Genomic DNA, 9,928 nt, shown 5'->3' on the forward strand with positions numbered 1-9,928 from the left:
TGGGGTGCAAAAGCTACTTGCCACTTGCCTGCCCAAGCCTGGATATTGTCCAGATCTTGCTGCATTTGGACATGGACTGCTTTAGTATCTGAGAAGTCACGAATGGTTCTGAAAGTTACGCAATCATCAGTGAACATCCCCACTTCTGACCTTATGATAGGAGAAGGTCATTAATGAAGGAACTGAAGGTGGTTGGGCCTAGGACACTACCCTGAGGAACTCCTGCAGTGATGTCCTGGAGCTGGGATGATTGACCTCCAACAATCACGACCATCTTCCTTTGTGTTAGGTATGACTCCAACTATCGGACACCTTTCCCCCTGATTTCCATTGACTCCAGTTTTGCTATGGTGCCCTGATGCCACACTTGGTCAAATGCTTAATACGTACATATAAATTAATTTATGAATCAGGAGCAGGAATAGGCCACTCGGCCCATCAAGCCTGCCCCGCCATTCAATAAGATTATGGCTGATCTGAATGTAACCTTGACTCCACATTCCTGCCTACTGCCGATAACCTTTCATCCTCTTGTTAATCAAGAATTTATCTAGCTCTGCCTTAAAAATGTTCAAATGCACTGCTCCCACTGCCTTTTGAGGAAGAGAGTTCCAAAGACAAACAACCCTCTGAGGGAAAGAATTTCTCCTCATCTCTGTCTTAAAGATCTGGAAAATGGAGTGTAATGTGGGCAAATGTGAAACTGTTCATTTTGGCATGAAGAATAAAAAAGAAGCTTATTAAAATTAAATGGTGAGAGATCGCAGAGCACTGAGATTCAGAGAGATCTGGGTGTCCTAGTGCATGAATCACAAAAGGTTAACAACGTCTTGTTTTTGAACAGTGACCCCTAGTTCTAGATTCTCCCACAAGAGGAAACATTCTCTCCACATCTGCCCTGTCAAGACCCTTCAGAATCTCAATTAAGTCTTCTAAATTCCAGTAGATACAAGCCTAACCTGTCCAACCTTTTCTCATAAGGCAATCGGCCCATTCCTGGTATTAGTCTAGTAAACCTTCTCTAAACGGCTTCTAACACATTTACATCTTTCTTTAAATAAGGAGACCAGTGCTGTACAAAATACTTCAGATGTGGTCTCACCAATGCCCTGTACAACTGAAGCATAACCTCTCTACTTTTGTAATCAATTTCCCTCAAAATAAATGATAACATTCTATTAGCTTTCCTAATTACTTGCTGTACCTGTATACTAACCTTTTGTGATTCATGCACTAGGACACCCAGTTCCCTCTGAATCTTAGAGCTCTGCAATCTCTCATCATTTAGATAATAAGCTTTTTTTTTATTCTTCCTGCCAAAATGAACGATTTCACATTTGCCCACATTATACTCCATTTGACAGATCTTTGCCCACTCACTTAACCTATCTATGTCACTTCGTAGCCTCCTTACATCCTCTTCACAACTTACTTTCCTACCTATCTTGGTGTCATCAGCAAATTTGGCTACCATTTCTTAGGTGTCTCCTAGTCATTTATATAAATTGTTAAAAGCTGAGGCCACAGCACTGATCCCTGTGGCACACTACTTCTCACATCCTGCCAATGAGAAAAAGACTCATTTATGCCAACTCTCTGCTTCCCGATAGCTAGCCAATCTTCTATCCATGCCAAAATGTTACCTTCCTATACCATGAGATCTTATTTTCTTCAATAACCTTTGATGTGGCGTTTTATCACATGTCAAGGACAGTCACTCTCACCTGAGCTTTGGAGTTCAGCTCTATTGTCCATGTTTGAACCAAGGCTGTAATGAGATCAGGAGCTAAGTGGCCCAGGTGGAACCCAAACTGGGTGTCAGTGAGCAGGTTATTGCTAAGCAAGTGCCACTTTATCCCTTCCATCACTTTACTGATGGTCAAGAGTGGACTGATGGGGCAGTAAATAGCCAGGTTAGATTTGCCCTGCTTTTTGTGTATAGGACAACTGGGCAATTTTCTACATTGCCAGGTAGATGCCAATGTTGTAGCTATGCTGGAACAGCTTGGTTATGAGTGCGGCAAATTCTGGAGCACAAGTCTTCAGTACTATTACTGGAATATTGTCAAGGCCCATAGCCTTTGTAGTATCCAGTGCTTTCAGCCATTTCTTTATACCATGTGGAGTGAATCAAATTGGCTGCAGTTTGGCATCTGTGATGCTGGGGACCTCCAGAGGAGGCCGAGATGGATCGTTCACTCAGTAATTCTGGCTGAAGATTGTTGCAAATGCTTCAGCCTTATCTTTTGCACTCTAGTGCTGGTCTCTCCCATCATTGAGGATGGGGATATTTGTGGAGCCTCCTCCTCTAGTGAGTTGTTTAATTGTCCACCAGCATTCACGACTGGATGTGGCAGGACTGCAGAGTCTAGAACTGATCCAGTGGTTGTGGAATTGCTTAACTCTGTCAATCGCTTGCTGCTTTTGCTGTTGGGCATGCAAGTAGCCCTGTTTTATAGTTTCACCAGGTTGACACCTCATTTTTAGGTATGCCTGGTGCTGCTCCTGGCATGCCCTCCTGCACTCTTCATTGAACGAGGGTTGATCCTCTGGCTTGATAGGAATGATAGAGTCGGGAATATGCCGGGTCATGAGGTTACAGATTGTGTTCAAGTACAATTCTGCTGCAGCTGATGGCCTACAGTGGCCCTCATGGTTGAGGCAGTCTTGAGTTGCTAGATCTGTTTGAAACCTATCCCATTTGGCATGGTGGTAACGCCACACAAAATGATAGAAGGTACCGTCAATGTGAAGTTAGGACTTTGTCTCCACAAGGACTCTGCGGTTGTCACTCCTACTGATACTGTCATGGGCAGATGCATCTGCAACAGGTTGGTGAGGATGAGGTCAAGTATGTTTTTCCCTCTTGTGGTTTCCTCAACATCTGCTGCAGACTTAACCTAGCTTCACCCCCTGTGCAGTTAGGAAGTGAGGTCCAGGTTTTTGATCCAGCGATAGTGAAGGAATGGTGATTTAGTCAGGATGGGTGTGTGGCTTGCTGGCGAACTTGATTGTGATGATTCCCCATGCATCTGTTGCCCTTGATCTCTGAGGTTGTAGAAGTCGCCAGTTTGGAAGGAGGGGAGTTGCTGCAATCTACCTTATGGAGGTACACACTAGTGCCATTGTGTACTCGTGGGGTTGAATATTAAATTGGTGGACTATTTGCTGACCAAGTGGGCTGCTTTGTCCTGGATGGTGTTGAGCTTCTTGAATGTTGCTGGAACTGAACTCATCCAGGCAAGTGGAGAGTGTTCCATCACAGTCCTGACTTGTGAATCATGTACACTATGGGCTTTATGGAAGTCAGGAGTTTCTCGCTGCTGAATTCCCAGCCTCTGACTTGTTCTTGTAGACGCAGGATTTAAATGGTTCATCCAGTTATGTTTCTGGTCAATGGTAACCTCCAGGATGTTGATAGTGGGGGATTCAGCAATGGTAATGCCCATTGAATGTTGCAGGGAGATGGTTGGATTCTCCCTTGTTGGAGATGGTCATTGCCTGGCACTTAAGTGGCACAAATATTACTTGCCACTAATTAGCCCTAGCCTGAACGTTGTCCATGTCTTGCTGCATGCAGGCATGAAATACTTCAGTATCTGAGGAGTATTGAGCATTATTTAACGCTGCAATCATCAGCGAACATCCACACTTCTGAGTTTATGTTGGAAGGAAAGTCTCATTGATGAAGCAGCTGAAGATGGTTGGGCCCAGGACATTACCCTGAGGAACTCCTGCAGCAATATCCTGGGGTTGAGATGGTTGACCTTCAACAGCCATCTTTTTCTGTGTTTGGTACGGCTCCAACAACTGGTGAGATAGCTCCCTGATTTTATTGAATTCAGCTTTGCTCGGGCTCCTTGATGCCACACACAGTCAAATGCTGCCCTGATGTCAGGGCACTCACTCTCACCTCCTTTGAATTCAGCACTTTTGTCCATGATAAGGTCTGGAAATGTGCCCCTGGCAGAATCCAAACTGAGCATTATTAAGCAGGTTATTGCTGTGTAAGTCCTGCTTGATACCACAGTCAATGACACCTTCCATCACTCTGCCGGTGACTCAGAGTAGATTGATGGGTTGGTAACGGGCCATATTCAATATTTCCTGCTTATTGTGGACAGGACCTTTCTGAGCAATTTTCCACATTACCAGGTGAATGTAGTATTGTAGCTATATTGGAACATCTTGTCTGGAGGCATGGCTAGTTCAGGAGCACAAGTTTTCAGTATAATAACCGGGATGTTGTCAGGGCCTGTAGCCTTTGCTGTACACAGCATTTCTTGATATCACATGGAGTGAACTGAATTGGCTAAACACTTGTATTTGTGATGCTGGGGACCTCAGGAGGAAGCCAAGATAGATCATCTACTCGGCAGTTCTGGCTGCACCAGTAGCATCAGCTACTGGCTCCACCAGTAACCTCTATCACTGCATAATTCTCCACACCTCATCACTTATCTACCAACAACCTCAATCAATCAGAACTTATACCCAACATTTGGATGCTCCACCGCACTCTCACACACACAGCAAACCTCACACCCATATCTCACAGCTTTCGCACACTGCCAGTTATTTAGCTTGACAGCCATGTCACCCAAACAGATTGCATGACACTGGTGTGTAATTGGAGGCAGCAGCACCTAACTGGTTCATCTCCTTTTCCTGTGGAGGAGACAGGGCTATCAATGGGGAGTGGTTATGCCTGAGGCTGTAGCCAGCTGTGGGGCAATGAAGATGCTGGTATGATAATACCTAATCCTGCTTCTCACATCCCACCTTCCCAAAATTTGTTTTGATTTACAAACGCATATGGTGTAAGCATGCATCTCTTTCTCTCAGCCTTACTGCAACACAGCTGTACCCCTGTACCTTTCCCCTTTCATATAACAAAGAATTGCAATCTGGCCAGGCAGTGGAGCAATAGGAAGAAGACAGTGAGAATGAAAATGCACCGGCACACAATTTCACACTCACATCCGCTAGATACTGACAGTGTACCTAATCTGAAGAGCACCATTGGTGGCCATACCCTCAGTTGCCTAGGCCCAGGCTCTGCAATACCCTCCTTACATCGCCCTGCTACTCTATCTTGCTTTCCTCCTTTATATGGTCATAAGATCATAAGAACAAGGAGCATGAGTAGGCTATTTGGTCAATCAAACATGATCCACCATTCATTAAGATCATAGTTGGTCAGATTGTGGCCTTAACCCTACATTCCTGCCCGTCTCACTTAACCCTTGGCTTCCTTTATAGACCCAACCTCCACTGCTCTCTGTGGAAGAGAATTCCAAAGACTAATGATCCTCTGAGAAGAAATTCTTCCTCATCTCCATCTTAAATGAGACACTCCTTATTTTTAAACAGTGTCCCCTAGTTCTAGATTCCCCACAAGGAAAAACCTCCTCTCAGCACCTATCCTGCTAAGCCACCTAAGAATTTTATATGTTTGAATAAGATTACCTCTCAGTCTTCTAAACTTGAATGAGCATAGACCCAGCCTGCTCACCCTTTCCTCAAAAGACTAACCCTACATCCCAGGGACCAGCCTAGTGAACCTGCTCTGAAATGCATCCAATGCAAGTATATAAAGAGATCAAAACTGTACATATCACTTTAGTTGCTGTCTCACCAATGTACAAATGTAGCATGACTTCTCTACTTTTATACTCCATCCCCCATGCAATAATGGCCAACATTTGTCTTCCTAATTACTTGCAGTACCTGCATGCTAACTTTTTCTGATTCATGTATAAGGACACCCAGATCTCTCTGTACTGCAACATTCTGTAGTCTTTCTCCATTTAAATAATATTCCTCTTTTCTATTCTTCCTGTGAAAGTGGACAACATCTAATTTTCCCACATTATAATCCATCAGCCAAATTTTTACCCACTCACTTAACCTATCTATATCCCTTTGCAGACTCTTCATATCCTCCTCACAACTTGGGTTCTACTGAATGTTCTGCAACAACTTGTTTGATAGGATAAATAACATTGGAAGTTTTATTTCCAAAATACAGTCAAACCACTGCTTCCATTCTCCTGACACTTTAGTCTGGTTTGGAAGGTTTTATATCTGATTCTTACTTTGCACAAAGGAAGGTGGATGTGGTTGGTGGAGGTCAATCGTTTCAGTTCCAGGACATCACTGCAGGAGTTCCTTAGGGTAGTGTCCTAGGCCGAATCATCTTCAGCTGCTTCACCAATGACCTTCCTTCCATCATAAGGTCAGAAGTAGGGATGTTTACTGGTGATTGCATCGTACGTGACTCCTCAGATACTGAAGCAGTCCATGTCCAAATGCAGCAAGACCTGGACAATATCCAGGTTTGGGCTGACAGGTGGTAGGTAACATTCACGCCACACAAGTGCCAGGCAATGACCATCTCCAACAAGAGAGAATCTAACTGTTTCCCCTTGATATTCAATGGCATTACCATCACTGAATCCCCACTATCAACATCCTGGGGGCTACCATTGACCAAAAACTGAACTGGACTAGCCATATAAATACTGTGGCTACAAGAGCAGGTCAGAGACTAGGAATAGTGCGACAAGTAACTCACCTCCTGACTCCCCAAAGCCTGTCCACCATCTACAAGGCACAAGTCAGGAGTGTGATGGAATACTCTCCACTTGCCTGGATGAGTGCAGCTCCAAGAACACTCAAGAAGCTTGACACCATAGAGGACAAAGCAGCCCAATTGATTGGCACCACATCCACAAACATTCACTCCCTCAACCGCCGATGCACAGTGACAGCAGTGTGTACCGTCTACAAGATGCACTGTAGGAACTCACCAAGGCTTCTTAGACAGCACCTTCCAAACCCATGACCACTAGCATTTAGAAGGACAAGGGCAGCAGATAGATGGGAACACACACCACCTGGAAGTTCGTCTCCAAGACATTCACCATTCTGACTTGGAAATATATTGCTGTTCCTTCACTGTTGCTGGGTCAAATCCTAGAACTCCGTTCCTAACAGCACTGTGGATGTACCTACGCCACATGGACTGCAGCGGTTCAAGAAGGCAGCTCACCACCACCTTTTCAAGGGCAATTAGGGATGGGCAGTAAATGCTGGCCTAGCCAGTGATGCCCATATCCTGGGAATGAATAAAAAAAACTTGTACTGTATCTTGTAATATGCCTGCTATTTTTCTATCATTTGTAAAAAAAAATTTTCTTATCCCATCAATCATCTTTATCAATTTGATATAGCCTTTACAAACCTTTCTGCTCTCGTAACCTTTACAAACTCACTTTTAAAGTTACCAGATACAATTTTATTGATAAGAAGCAGAAACTATATTTTCCTCCTGGAGTAAATGTTATTATTGGCTCAATGCTTTAGCACTCTCAAAATTTCTATGAACCACCTTACCAGTTCTTCCAGCAAAAGAGAAAAAATATCTTTCTGCCTCATTTTTCTTCAACTCAAATCTTGGTAAAGAAATGTTTTCGATTGTTTTACTCTGTTGTATCATTTTGACTGATGTTAAGGCTCATCTATTGTAGACCTATCGGATTCTCAATTGCCTGGCACCAATAAGACCTATCATCCTGATAATATCCTTTCCACCATCATCATAATGTTGTCTCTGAATTTAGCACCTACCTTTGCCATGTCTGCAATGTTTCTTATTCTCAGTTCCTCTTTCCTTTGGGAATTTTCTTATATTTAATAACTTGCACTTAATTATATAACTTTTAATGTCGCAAAACATCAAGGCATTTTGCAGGAGTGTGACACCAAAACACATAAGTAGATTTTAGGTTGATTGACAAAATGCTTGGTCAATGAGGTTGACTTTAAAGACTGCCTTAAAGGAGGAGAGAGGTAGAGAAAAAGATTTAGGGAAGAAATTCCAGAGCTTGTGGCCTAGGCAGCTGGAAACATGGCTGCCAATGGGAAAGCAATTAAAATAGGGGATTCACAAAAGACCAGAATTGGAATTCACCTTACACCTAAGAAAGTCAACACATCTTACCCGTTCAACTATTCTTTATTGTTCTTATTTACCCTTTTGGAGGTTGTTAGCTGTCCGACATTCATCACTTTGAAAGTGCTAGCCTAATCTACGATTTCAGTATGCAATTTTGCTTATTATGCCATTGTGAAGCACTTTGAGATATTTTTCTACATTTGACATGCAGTATAAATATAAAGTTGTGTTGCCTATGATGTACCTTTGGAATTATGTTTTTGAAGTCTTTGGTGTGTCATTTATGATTACCTTGGGCACCTCTAACATCTTAGACTAAATAAATAATTCTAAATAAGTAACAGTCAAATATTCTCCCCCAGGATAAATGTTCAGGGTCATCTTACTTGTCTTTTCAAAATTATTTCTATCTGTACTGCAATTGATGGACTTTATCTGATTCTTTTTCATTAAATCAGGGCACATCCAGGCCTTGTCACTCTTCTTTCTTTCTATCAATAATTTCTTTGCCTCATTATCCAACTCAGTTGTAATTAATGCTGATTCTACCAGTCTGCATTAATTAACCTCAAATTTACCTTCTTCAATACATTTAGCCTCTTTCTTTTATAAAACTGAAAACTGAATCTTGATGTCCGATAGGTGCTCTGCTAGGGGGAGTAAAAATCTTGCTTTTTTCAATTCTTCAAAAAACATTTCCTCACGTGTTTCACAAAATTAACCTATTCCTTCCTATGTGCTGCTATTGGTAGTTCCATTCTTTTTCACACGTGAATATGCTTCATCCCACTATTTCCTTGCACATCAAGTGCTACTTTTGCATGTCTCCCATCACTAAAACTGCCTCAAGAAACTTAATTTTATCTGCCCTAAAGCCTTTAGCGGTGAGTTCCATGAGAACAGATCCTCAAGGAATCCCCATTGGTTCATATGGTGACAAGGCAAGTACAGAGCTGAAGACACCAGTGTCATTGTTATATTTCTGCATCTTTTCATCAAAGATTTTCTTTACATCTATCAGCTTTCTGTTCAATAGGGTGTAGGTCAATTAACATCCTTACATGGATGCCCTTTCTGTTGGTTCTTCTCTACACCTGTCTTCTTTTCTCCTTTTATCCAACTTTACAAAAATGCTTGTTTATACCTCAGTCTTCAATTCCAATAAAGGGCACACACAAAAATTAATACCCTGTCTTTTCACTATGGTGATGGCTGCTTAGTTCTACATTTGCAGCATTTTTTAAAATTTAGATTTCTAGAAATTTCAGTTTTTTTCTTTTTAATGTACAATCTGTCAAATAAATAATCTCAAGGTGATACCGCACTAAAATGATATGTTAAAAAATCCTCTTAGGTGGATGTTAAAGATCCCACGACACTTTTCAAAAAATAGCAGGAGAGTTCTCCTTGGTGTCTTGATCAATATTAATCCCTCCATCAACACCATTAAAACAGATTATTTGGTCATTATCACATTGCTGTTTATGGGCACCTGCTGTGCACAAATTGACCATCACATTTTCTACATTACAATAGTGACTACTCTTCAAAAAGTACATCATTGGTTGTAAAGCACTTTGGGACATCCTGAGGGCATGAGAAGCACAATATAAATGCAAATCTTTATTGTAACATCTCAGTGTACAAGGCCTCTATTTTCATCACACAAAGCTAGCTGTCACCTAATTCTTCCTCCCTAGTTTACTTGGTCCTATCTTTCTGATCCCCAAACTTGATTGAGTATTCATGAAGATAATAGATTTTCACTTTAGTTTCTTAATAGGAATGACTCTCTTGCATGCCATTTATCTGCCATTGCTCTGACAGTGAGACAAGGAGCAGTGCAAAGACAGAGTTATCCCAACATTTTTAATATTTGCACAAACACCATACTTCCTATTTTCTTAACTATACGGGATACTCTACTCTAGTGTTTACTGATGTTACAACAATGACATTCAGAGGAAG

Source organism: Cetorhinus maximus, chromosome 1, assembly GCF_964194155.1.
Source record: "Cetorhinus maximus chromosome 1, sCetMax3.hap1.1, whole genome shotgun sequence".
In the NCBI taxonomy this organism is placed as follows: domain Eukaryota; kingdom Metazoa; phylum Chordata; class Chondrichthyes; order Lamniformes; family Cetorhinidae; genus Cetorhinus; species Cetorhinus maximus.